Source organism: Bison bison, unplaced genomic scaffold (assembly GCF_000754665.1).
Source record: "Bison bison bison isolate TAMUID 2011002044 unplaced genomic scaffold, Bison_UMD1.0 scf7180017864066, whole genome shotgun sequence".
In the NCBI taxonomy this organism is placed as follows: domain Eukaryota; kingdom Metazoa; phylum Chordata; class Mammalia; order Artiodactyla; family Bovidae; genus Bison; species Bison bison.
The window spans coordinates 7004930-7015167 of record NW_011494638.1 but is presented as its reverse complement, the minus strand read 5'-3'; positions in this window follow the sequence as shown (position 1 = coordinate 7015167).

Sequence of the window (10238 nt, the reverse complement as noted above, 5' to 3'; positions counted from 1 at the left end):
TCCACTCTGAAGGAGATCAGCCCTGGGATTTCTTTGGAAGGACTGATGCTAAAGCTGAAACTCCAGTACTTTGGCCACCTCTTGTGAAGAGTTGACTCATTGGAAAAGACTGATGTGGGAGGGATTGGGGGCAGGAGGAGAAGGGGATGACAGAGGATGAGATGGCTGGATGGCATCACTGACTCGATGGACGTGAGTTTGAGTGAACTCCAGGAGTTGGTGATGGACAGGGAGGCCTTTCGTGTTGCAATTCATGGGGTCGCAAAGAGTCGGACACAACTGAGCGACTGAACTGAACTGAACTGCAATGGAGAAGATGGCAGACAGCAGCTCAAAAAACCAGCTTCCCTCAGTCTGAATTCAGGCAAATTTTACATACAAGAGGGGAAGGGGCAGGGCCCACTATGGCACCATCCAATGACTGAGCAGGACCGCTAAGGGCACCATCCAGTTGCTGAGTGCCTCTGCAGGACAAGCAAAAAGGTGCAACTCCAGAAAGCGGCTGGTCTGAAGGACCCTGCTGCTGCAGAACGTCCTCCTCCACCCTCCGTGTAGAGAGGCATGCAAGCGGCAGAGACCACAGTGGCCATGCAGAGGCAGTGGACATGCTTGTTAACCAGGATCACTCTGAGGCTGCGGGCGCCGTGGGATCAGCTCACCAGTGGCCCCAGCAGTCCAGTTGTGCCAACGAGGAGGCCTGGAAGCTGGTGCCCTGGAGCAGAGCTCCCACCTGCCCGCTTGCCTAGTGGGTGGATGGTGGGAGCAGGTTGGCCTAGTGGGCTAGGTGGAGCCCAGGGTCAGCAGCTCCTGCCTCAACAGAGCACTGAGACTGGCACCAGGGAAGGAGCAGGGAAGGGCCATCACATCTGGGTTCAGGCTGAAGAAGCCACCACTGCAGTAACACTGGAAGCAAGATCGGTACCTGTGAAATTCTGAGAGATGCATATTTCCACTCTAAAATTCTACATCCAGATAAACTATCCATTGAGTCTGAGGGAAAAACAAAGACATTGTCATATATGCTTCTTCCCACAAATGTACCCCATCTGCACACTTCCTAAGGAATTTACTTAGAAATGTAAACCATGTGAGAAGTAAACCAAAAAGTCACACTATGTATAAAATAGATAAACAACAAGGATTTACTATACAGCACATAGAACTGTATTCAATATTTTGTAATAACTTATATGGGAAAGGAATCTAAAATATATATATACATATATACACACACATATATGTATCTGTAACTGAATCCCTTCATTGTACACCTAAAAATTAAATAAATCAAAATAATTTTAAAAGAAAGTGAACCAAAAAGAAATAGACATGGGTCCAAGAAGTGGAAAATCCACTCCAAAAGAAAATTCTTAGGATCATGACAAAAGTCATCCCAGGACTGATATCCAGCAGGTCTTATGGAGAGCAATTAGTGCAGACAGAAGCAAGAAGTGGAACACCACAGGGAAGATATTCCCAAGAAAATGCAAGAGAGCTAGAGAGAATGTGTGAGAGAAAGACAAAACAGCTTACCTAGTATGTTTGTACCACAGTGAAAGGAGTTACAATTCTATCAAAAAGTTTATAGATGAACTGGTGAGAAGTGCAAAAAGAACTAAAGTGAAGTGAGTGAAGTCGCTCAGTCGTGTCCGACACTTTGTGACCCCATGGACTGTAGCCTATGGGCTCCTCCATCCATGGGATTTTCCAGGCAAGAGTACTGGAGTGGGGTGCCATTGCCTTCTCCAGGGGATTTTCCTGACCCAGGGATCGAATTCAGGTCTCCCACATTGTAGACAGACGCTTTACCGTCTAAGCCACCAGGGTCCAATAAAAAGAACTAAAGCAATGGCCAAAGAAGGCAATTATTAATATGAAGAGAAAAAAAAAAGTTGTACAACCATACATAGCTCAGCTGCGAACAACAGACATAATGTAAATGTTGATTACCAGTTTAATCAAAAGCTGGTACATTGCCAAATTGGGAAGATTGGAGGAAAAGCATATGTGGCAGAAAGTCCATAGGCAACTGTGAAAGACCGAGAAACATAAGCAACTTTTAAAAATTCTTTTTATTGGAGTATAGTTGATTTACAATGTTGTGGTAGTTTCAGGTGTCCAGCAAAGTGAATCAGATGCATATACATATATCCCCTCTGCTTTAAATTCTTCTCCTGTGTATATCATTATAGAGTATTGAGTAGAGTTCCCTGTGGTATACAGTAGGTCCTTATTATATATTTTATATATAGTAGTGTGTATATCAGAGAAGGCAATGGCACCCCACTCCAGTACTCTTGCCTGGAAAATCCCATGGATGGAGGAGCCTGGTGGGCTACAGTCCATGGGGTCGCTAAGAGTCTGACACAAGTCAGCGATTTCACTTTCACTTTTCACTTTCATGCATTGGAGAAGGAAATGGTAACCCACTCCAGTGTTCTTCCCTAGAAAATCCCAGGGACAGGGGAGCCTGGTGGGCTGCCCTCTCTGGGATTGCACAGAGTCAGACACGACTGAAGCGACTTAGCAGCAGTAGCAACAGCAGTGTGTATACACCAATCCCAATATCCCAGTTTATCCCTCTCTCCCTTCCCCTCCTGGTAACCAAAAGATTGTTTTCTACACCTGTGACTCTGTTCTGTTACGTAAATAAGTTCATTTGTACCATTTTTAAAGATCCCATTTACGATATCATCCAGCCTGACAATCTCTAGGTCCATTTATGTTGCTGAAGCATCTTTGACTTTATAAACTAAGTACATATATTTGTTTGATGCAAAAAGTTAAAGGAAAAAATCCAGAGTTATGAGGAGAAAATTATAGAGTATTTTAATACATGTACCTATTATTTTGAAAATCCTCAGGTTATTTATTTGTCTTATTACCGCCTTTCTTCCTAGGACATAATTTCTGTATTTCTATTTCAGACACTCTCAAAATGTGTGGTTAGCAAACCACAATTCTCCCCTTTGAGAATGGCATTATGAAACCTTTTTCAGAGGACATAAGACACTAATTTAAAAGCCAATTTTGTTCAAAAGAACATAAACCCATTGACTGCATAGTAAATTGTTCCAAATTTGTTTTAATAACTTTCTGACAAATCAGTATATGGCTTTTCCTATCAGTTTTAGCCCATTAAAAATAGGATAGTCAAGGTAAGGCCTATTTTATTAACACAAAAACATTTTCCAGATACATAAGAGTATTCATTAAAGGGGTGTGTGTGTGTGTGTGTGAATAATGTTTTACAGCAAGGAAAAATAAGAAAATTATTTTAGTTAGCTTTTTATAAGCTTTACAAATAACAAAAAGGGGACTTTTTTCTATTTCTCAGATAATGAAAATAATTGCGTTCTGAATATTACATGAATTATCATGTAATAGAAGGGCTTGAGAATTCAATGTGAAAGACTTAGGTTCAAATTTTGGCTTCATCTCTTACTCACTGGATGATTTTGGACACATCATTTAATTTTTTTGATTCTTAATTGCTTCATCTGTTGAGAACCTAGACTGTAATAGGCACTATTTTAAGCATGGGGGTACAGTAGTCATGTGTAGTCTATGCCCTCACGAAGTTCATATTTTAAATGGGGAAGATACTAAGCAAGCAAAGCAATTTTAGAGTAATGGGGCTCCTGGAGAAAATTAAAAGAGCCATAGGGGGACCTCCCTGGAAGTCCAGTGTCTAAAACTGCACTCCTAATGTAGGTCAGGGAACTAGATCCCACGTACCTCAACTGAAAAAAAAAAAAAAAAAGATTCCACATGCCACAACTAAAAATCCCACATACTGCGACTAAGACCTTGTGCACCCAAATATTATATATATTTTAAAGACCCATAGGATGGTGACCAATGTGGAGCAATGTCGGCCAACTTTAAAAGGAGAGCTAGCATGGACTTCTCTGAGAAGCTGGTATTTGACACCTGGATGATCCAAAGTTGGCTATGTGAAGATCTAGGGGAAGAGATTTCCAGGCAGAAGGAACAGCCAGTCAAGAAGGGGCTTGGTGTGCTTGGGGCTAAGAGAAAGCTGGTGTGGCTGAAATGCAGAATGGGGGCGGGGACAGGGAGGGTTGCTTACTGAAAGAATTCAGAGGGCATTGTGTGCAGGAGCTTGAAAGCCACAGCAAAGAGTTTGAGTTTTACCTGAGAAGAGAAACAAAGGATGGTTTTAAGTAGGGGAATAACCTGATCTGATTTGCTCTGATGGCTGTTCTGAAAATGAACTACAGGAGGGCATAAGAGAAAGCAGAGACTAGTTTTAAGCTATTGTGTGTATTGTAATGAGGTATGATGATGGGTGGATTACAATGGTTGCAGGGGAAATGGAGATAGGATTTTACTGATTTGGAATATAATGTAAAGATAGAGTTAAACTTATCATGAATTTGTTAGGGATGAACGAAAGAACAATTCATTTCAGTCACTCAGTCATGTCTCTTTGTGACCCCATGGACTGCCAGGCCTCCCTGTCCATCACAAACTCCCAGAGCTTGCTTAAACTCATGTCCATTGAGTCAGTGATGCCATCCAACCATCTCATCCTCTGTCGGCCCCTTCTCCTGCATTCAATCTTTCCCAGCATCAGGGTCTTTTTCAATGAGTCAGTTCTTCATATCAGGTGACCAAAGTATTGGAGTTTCAGCTTCAGCATCAGTCCTCCCAATGAATATTCAGGACAGATTTCCTTTAGGATGGACTGGTTGGATCTCCTTGCAGTCCAAGGGTCTCTCAAGAGTCTTCTCCAGCACCACAGTTCAAAAGCATCAATTCTTCAGTGCTCAGCTTTCTTTGTGTTCCAACTCTCACATCCATAGATGACTATTGGAAAAACCATAGCTTTTACTAGACGGACCTTTGTTGGCAAAGTAATGGCTCTGCTTTTTAATAGGTTGGTCATAGCTTTTCCTCCAAAAAGCAACCATCATTTAATCCTGAAGTAAAAAAAAAAAAAAAAAAGTTGTTTGTTTTTTTTTTCCAAATCTGATCAGATGAGTAAATTTTGATGCCATTGCTCAGATCATGAACTCCTTATTGCCAAATTCAGACTTAAATTGAAGAAAGTAGGGAAAACCACTAGACCATTCAGGTATGACCTAAATCAAATCCCTTATGATTATACAGTGGAAGTGAGAAATAGATTTAAGGGACTAGATCTGATAGACAGAGTGCCTGATGAAAAAAAAGTTAAAAAAAAAAAAAGATTCCTGACAGTTGAATAATTAAATAGAAGTCCATTAAATTATATGAAAAACTTCCAGCAAAACTCGCTAACTTTGAAGAGTTCTATGAAGATGTCTGGGGCTTCCCTGATGTCTCACTGGGTAAAGAATCCACCTGCAATGCAGGAGACACAGGAGACTCAGGTTTGATCTCTGGATTGGGCCGATCTCCTGGAGGAAGATATGGAAAACCACTCCAGTATTCTTGCCTGAAAATTCCCATGGACAGAGGAGCCTGGAGGGCTATAGTTCAAAAGGGTGGCAAAGAGTCAGACATGACTGAGTAATCACATGCACGCATGATTTCTGGTGTTGTGTTAGCTTTTTCTCATTCCTTGTTTTTAAGCATTTAAACTTGAGTTTACACGTATCTAGTTTTTTTTGCTTTCTGAGAGTTTAACTTTCTTTATAATCCATACTTGTCACAGATAATAAGTCTCTGTCCGCATGAGGTATTATTTTGTTGTGATTAAGAGATCTAGTCCTGGAGTCAGATTGGCTTGGATTAAGCCTCAGCTCTGCCACTTGGTAGAAAGAGGAGCCTGGCCGGCTACAGTGCCTTGGGTCACAAAGAGTCGGACACAACTGAGCAACTATGCACCACACAGCACTGCCACTTGGTAGCTGAGTGGCCTTGACACGCGTTAACTAAACTCTGAGCTTCAGGGGTATTTTCTATCGTTCATGATAATACCTAGTTCATTAGGCTATTCTGAGCTTAAATAAGAAGCTATATGAAAAGTGTCTGGCATGTAGTAGGCATTCCATAAATAACAGCTAATATTATCATTACCACCAAAGCAAATAAAAAACAAAATGAAAAAATATTCATGTAGTTGAGATGTTTACAATTTTCAGTTAATAATTTGCCTAATGAATTCAATAAATGACAGAAATTTCTTCTGAATTACCCAAGTAATCTTTACTTTCATACAGCTTTCAAAAGGTAAGTGTTAATTGTTTTGGGGACTAGACAGAGGTGGTTGCACCAGGCATGAGTGTATACTGTACACTTTAATACATGAATCACATACTTGCAAATGCTTGATTTTATTTTCATGAATTTTACCTCAATTTTTTAAAAAGTGTGCAATGAATACCTGCTATGTGAAAAGCACATACTCTGTGCCTCTATCTTATTTTATTTATGAAAATATAGCCACAATGTGGGCTTCCCTGGTGGTGCCTCAGATGTAAAGAATCTGCCTGCAATGAGGGAGACCCAGGTTTGATCCCTGGGTCAGGAAGATCCCCTGGAGAAGCTACAAAGAATTTTCTTTTCCTTTCTTGGTCAAGAACATCAAATTAAAGCAGAGGTGGATGATACATAGATGGATGGATAGATAGATGGATAAGTAGAAGATAGATAGACAAGACACAGACAAATGATCAGGGTTTCGTGGTTTAGGGAGTCTATCCCCAAGGAAAGAGCTTAAAGACCTCAATATTTTTTCCCCAGGCAGGACCAAAGGCTCCAGATGTTAGCCACGAGGGATAGTCAAGCATCAAAGTCCAAGAAGGGCACATTTGCAAACAAGGATTTAGATTGATGTTTTGGATAAGAGCTAAAATTCAGGAGGGGATCCTGCAAGGAAAGGAGACTTGGGAGAAGTCTCAAGCAGCACCAGGGAGAGCTCCCAGCCAGTAGGCATTTCTGCCTAAAGAACAAGCTACCCATTTTCCTTCAGAAACTCAGGTCTTCCTCAGCTTGTTCTGCTTTCAGTACAGGGCTATCCTTAAATGGGAAGGAAATCCACAGAAGAGGGAATATGTAAGTATGACTGATTTACTTTGCTGTATAGCAGAAAGTGACACAGCAGTGTAAAACAGCTATACTCCTTTTTTTTTTTTAATGGCAATTAAAAAAAAAGAAAAAACTGGGCCATCTAAAACTTAAGGACCTTTCTGACCTCCAATCATAGGGACCACATCTGCTTGCGCACAAGAAACTTCAGTCAAGCTTTCAAGGACCTGCCTCTCCACAGAGACCTAACTCTATTTAGACATTGCTACCCAAAGTGGGTCTGTGCACCAGGAGCACCAGCACCATTTCTGTGTTATAATGGAAATCCACATGCCTATGAAACTGAATCTGCATCTTAACAATATTCCCAGTTGACTCACATGTATCTCAAACACTGAGAAGCATTTGTCTGGCAACATGACTCCATCAGAATCAGATTCTTGAAGACCTTTGTTTTTTTCCCTGGATAAGAAACAGTGGTTCAAGAGGCAGGAACCCTGGTCATTGGAACCACTGGAAAAAAATCTAGAATTTTGTGTTCAAAAAGAATCCTACTGATGTCTTGACATTTGGAATTTATAAGAAATATCTATTTGATTATATAACAACTCATATAAACAACCAGGAAGACATGTGATTAAAAGGAAGAAACAAATGGGAAAATTCTCTCTAGGCTGATATTCAGCAGGCAAATATGCGACAGATATTCAGTACGAAACATGTTTATTTTTCCATTAAACTCAGCTGTACTAATTTAAGAGACTCTCCAAAAATATCAGTTGCTATTTAGCCTCCCTTGGTTAAGAGTTGTTTAGTTTTTCTATAGACAATGGAGTTGATTCTCATCACCACAGAAGGGAGAACAGAGTGTCATAAAGTCACAGAAGGATGTCCCCACTTACACACGGTCACAGTGCTATGACTAGGGGACACTGTGACTAAAGGCATGTTCTGGTCATATAAACTTAGAGAGCTATGAAGGGGATTGCCAGAATCAGAATCAGAAGTTGTATAAAGTGAAGTGTTTGCTGCTTGTGTTTGCTTTTTGCATTTCAGTTTCCCAGCAGGAGCATTTTTTTCCTGTTTCTTAGATGCCAGTCCCCAAGGAGTGATTCTCCATTTTTATCTTGCAATGGATTTTCTAGGTCATCATTTCAGGGAAATTCTCTGTGAATCAATCAAATATGCACCAGGCACTTGCTCTGAGTCCAGTTCCAGGCTGAGGAGTGTGAAGGGGTGAGGGGAAGGGAATTGGGCAGTGAGACCCAAAGTGTATTTAAGTTCCACGATTCCTAGCCTTGACAGGTTTCTTGTCTTGCTGGCCTGAATTAAAATTAAAAAGATACACACACACACACAGAATGACACAAACAACAACAACAAAAAAAACAGAAACCATTGGGAAGAAATGAAAGAGAGTAAAACAGTGCCTCTATCACCAGTCCCATCCACAACTGGGTGTTGTTTTCACTTTGGCTCCATCCCTTCATTCTTTCTGGAGTTATTTCTCCACTGATCTCCAGTAGCATATTGGGCACCTAACGTGGGGAGTTCTTTTTCAGTATGCTATCATTTTGCCTTTTCATATTGTTCATGGGGTTCTCAAGGCAAGAATACTGACGTGGTTTACCATTCCCTTCTCCAGTGGACCACATTCTGTCAGACCTCTCCACCATGACCTGCCCAACATGGCATGGCTTAGTTTCATTGAATTAGACAAAGCTGTGATAGAAGCAAGGTCCGATGCTATAAAGAGCAATATTGCATAGGAACCTGGAATGTTAGGTCCATGAATCAAGGCAAATTGGAAGTGGTCAAACAGGAGATGGCAAGAGTGAACGTCGACATTCTAGGAATCAGAGAACTCAAATGGACTGGAATGGGTGAATTTAACTCAGATGACCATTATATCTACTACTGTGGGCAGGAATCCCTTAGAAGAAATGGAGTAGCCATCATGGCAAACAAAAGAGTCCAAAATGCAGTACTTGGATGCAATCTCAAAAATGACAGAATGATCTCTGTTCGTTTCCAAGGCAAACCATTCAATATCACAGTAATCCAAGTCTATGCCCCAACCAGTAACGCTGAAGAAGCTGAAGTTGAATGGTTCTATGAAGACCTATAAGACCTTTTAGAACTAACACCCAAAAAAGATGTCCTTTTCATTATAGGGGACTGGAATGCAAAAGTAGGAAGTCAAGAAACACCTGGAGTAACAGGCAAATTTGGCCTTGGAATATGGAATGAAGCAGGGCAAAGGCTAATAAGAGTTTTGGCAAGAGAATGCACTGGTCATAGCAAACACCCTCTTCCAACAACACAAGAGAAGACTCTACACATGGACATCACCAGATGGTCAACACCAAAATCAGATTGATTATATTCTTTGCAGCCAAAAATGGAGAATCTCTATACAGTCAGCAAAAACAAGACCAGGGGCTGACTCTGGCTCAGATCATGAATTCCTTATTTCCAAATTCAGACTTAAATTGAAGAAAGTAGGGAAAACCACTAGACCATTCAGGTATGACCTAAATCAAATCCCTTATGATTATACAGTGGAAGTGAGAAATAGATTTAAGGGACTAAATCTGATAGATACAGTGCCTGATGAACTATTGACAGAGGTTCATGACATTGTACAGGAGACAGGGATCAAGACAATCCCCATGGGAAAAAAATGCAAAAAACCAAATGGCTGGCTGAAGAGGCCTTACAAATAGCTGTGGAAAGAAGAGAAGCGAAAGCAAAGGAGAAAAGGAAAGATATAAGCATCTGAATGCAGAGTTCCAAAGAATAACAAGAAGAGATAAGAAAGCCTTCCTCAGCGATCAATGCAAAGAAATAGAGAAAAACAACAGAATGGGAAAGACGAGAAATCTGTTCGTGACTTCCCTGGTGGCTCAGATGGTAAAGCGTCTGCCTACAATGAGGGAGACCCGGGTTCAATCCCTGGGTCAGGAAGATCTCCTGGAGAAGGGAATGGCAACTCACTCCAGTATTCTTGCCTGGAAAATCCCATGGACGGAGGAAACTGGTAGGCTACAGTCCATGGGGTCGCCAAGAGTCGGACATGACTGAGCGGCTTCACTTTCAAGAGATCTCTTCAAGAAAATTAGAGATACGAAGGGAACATTTCATGCAAAGATGGCTCGATAAAAGACAGAAATGTTATGGACCTAACAGAAGCAGAAGATGTTAAGAACAGGTGGCAAGAATACACAGAAGAACTGTACAAAGATCTTCATGACCCAGATAAT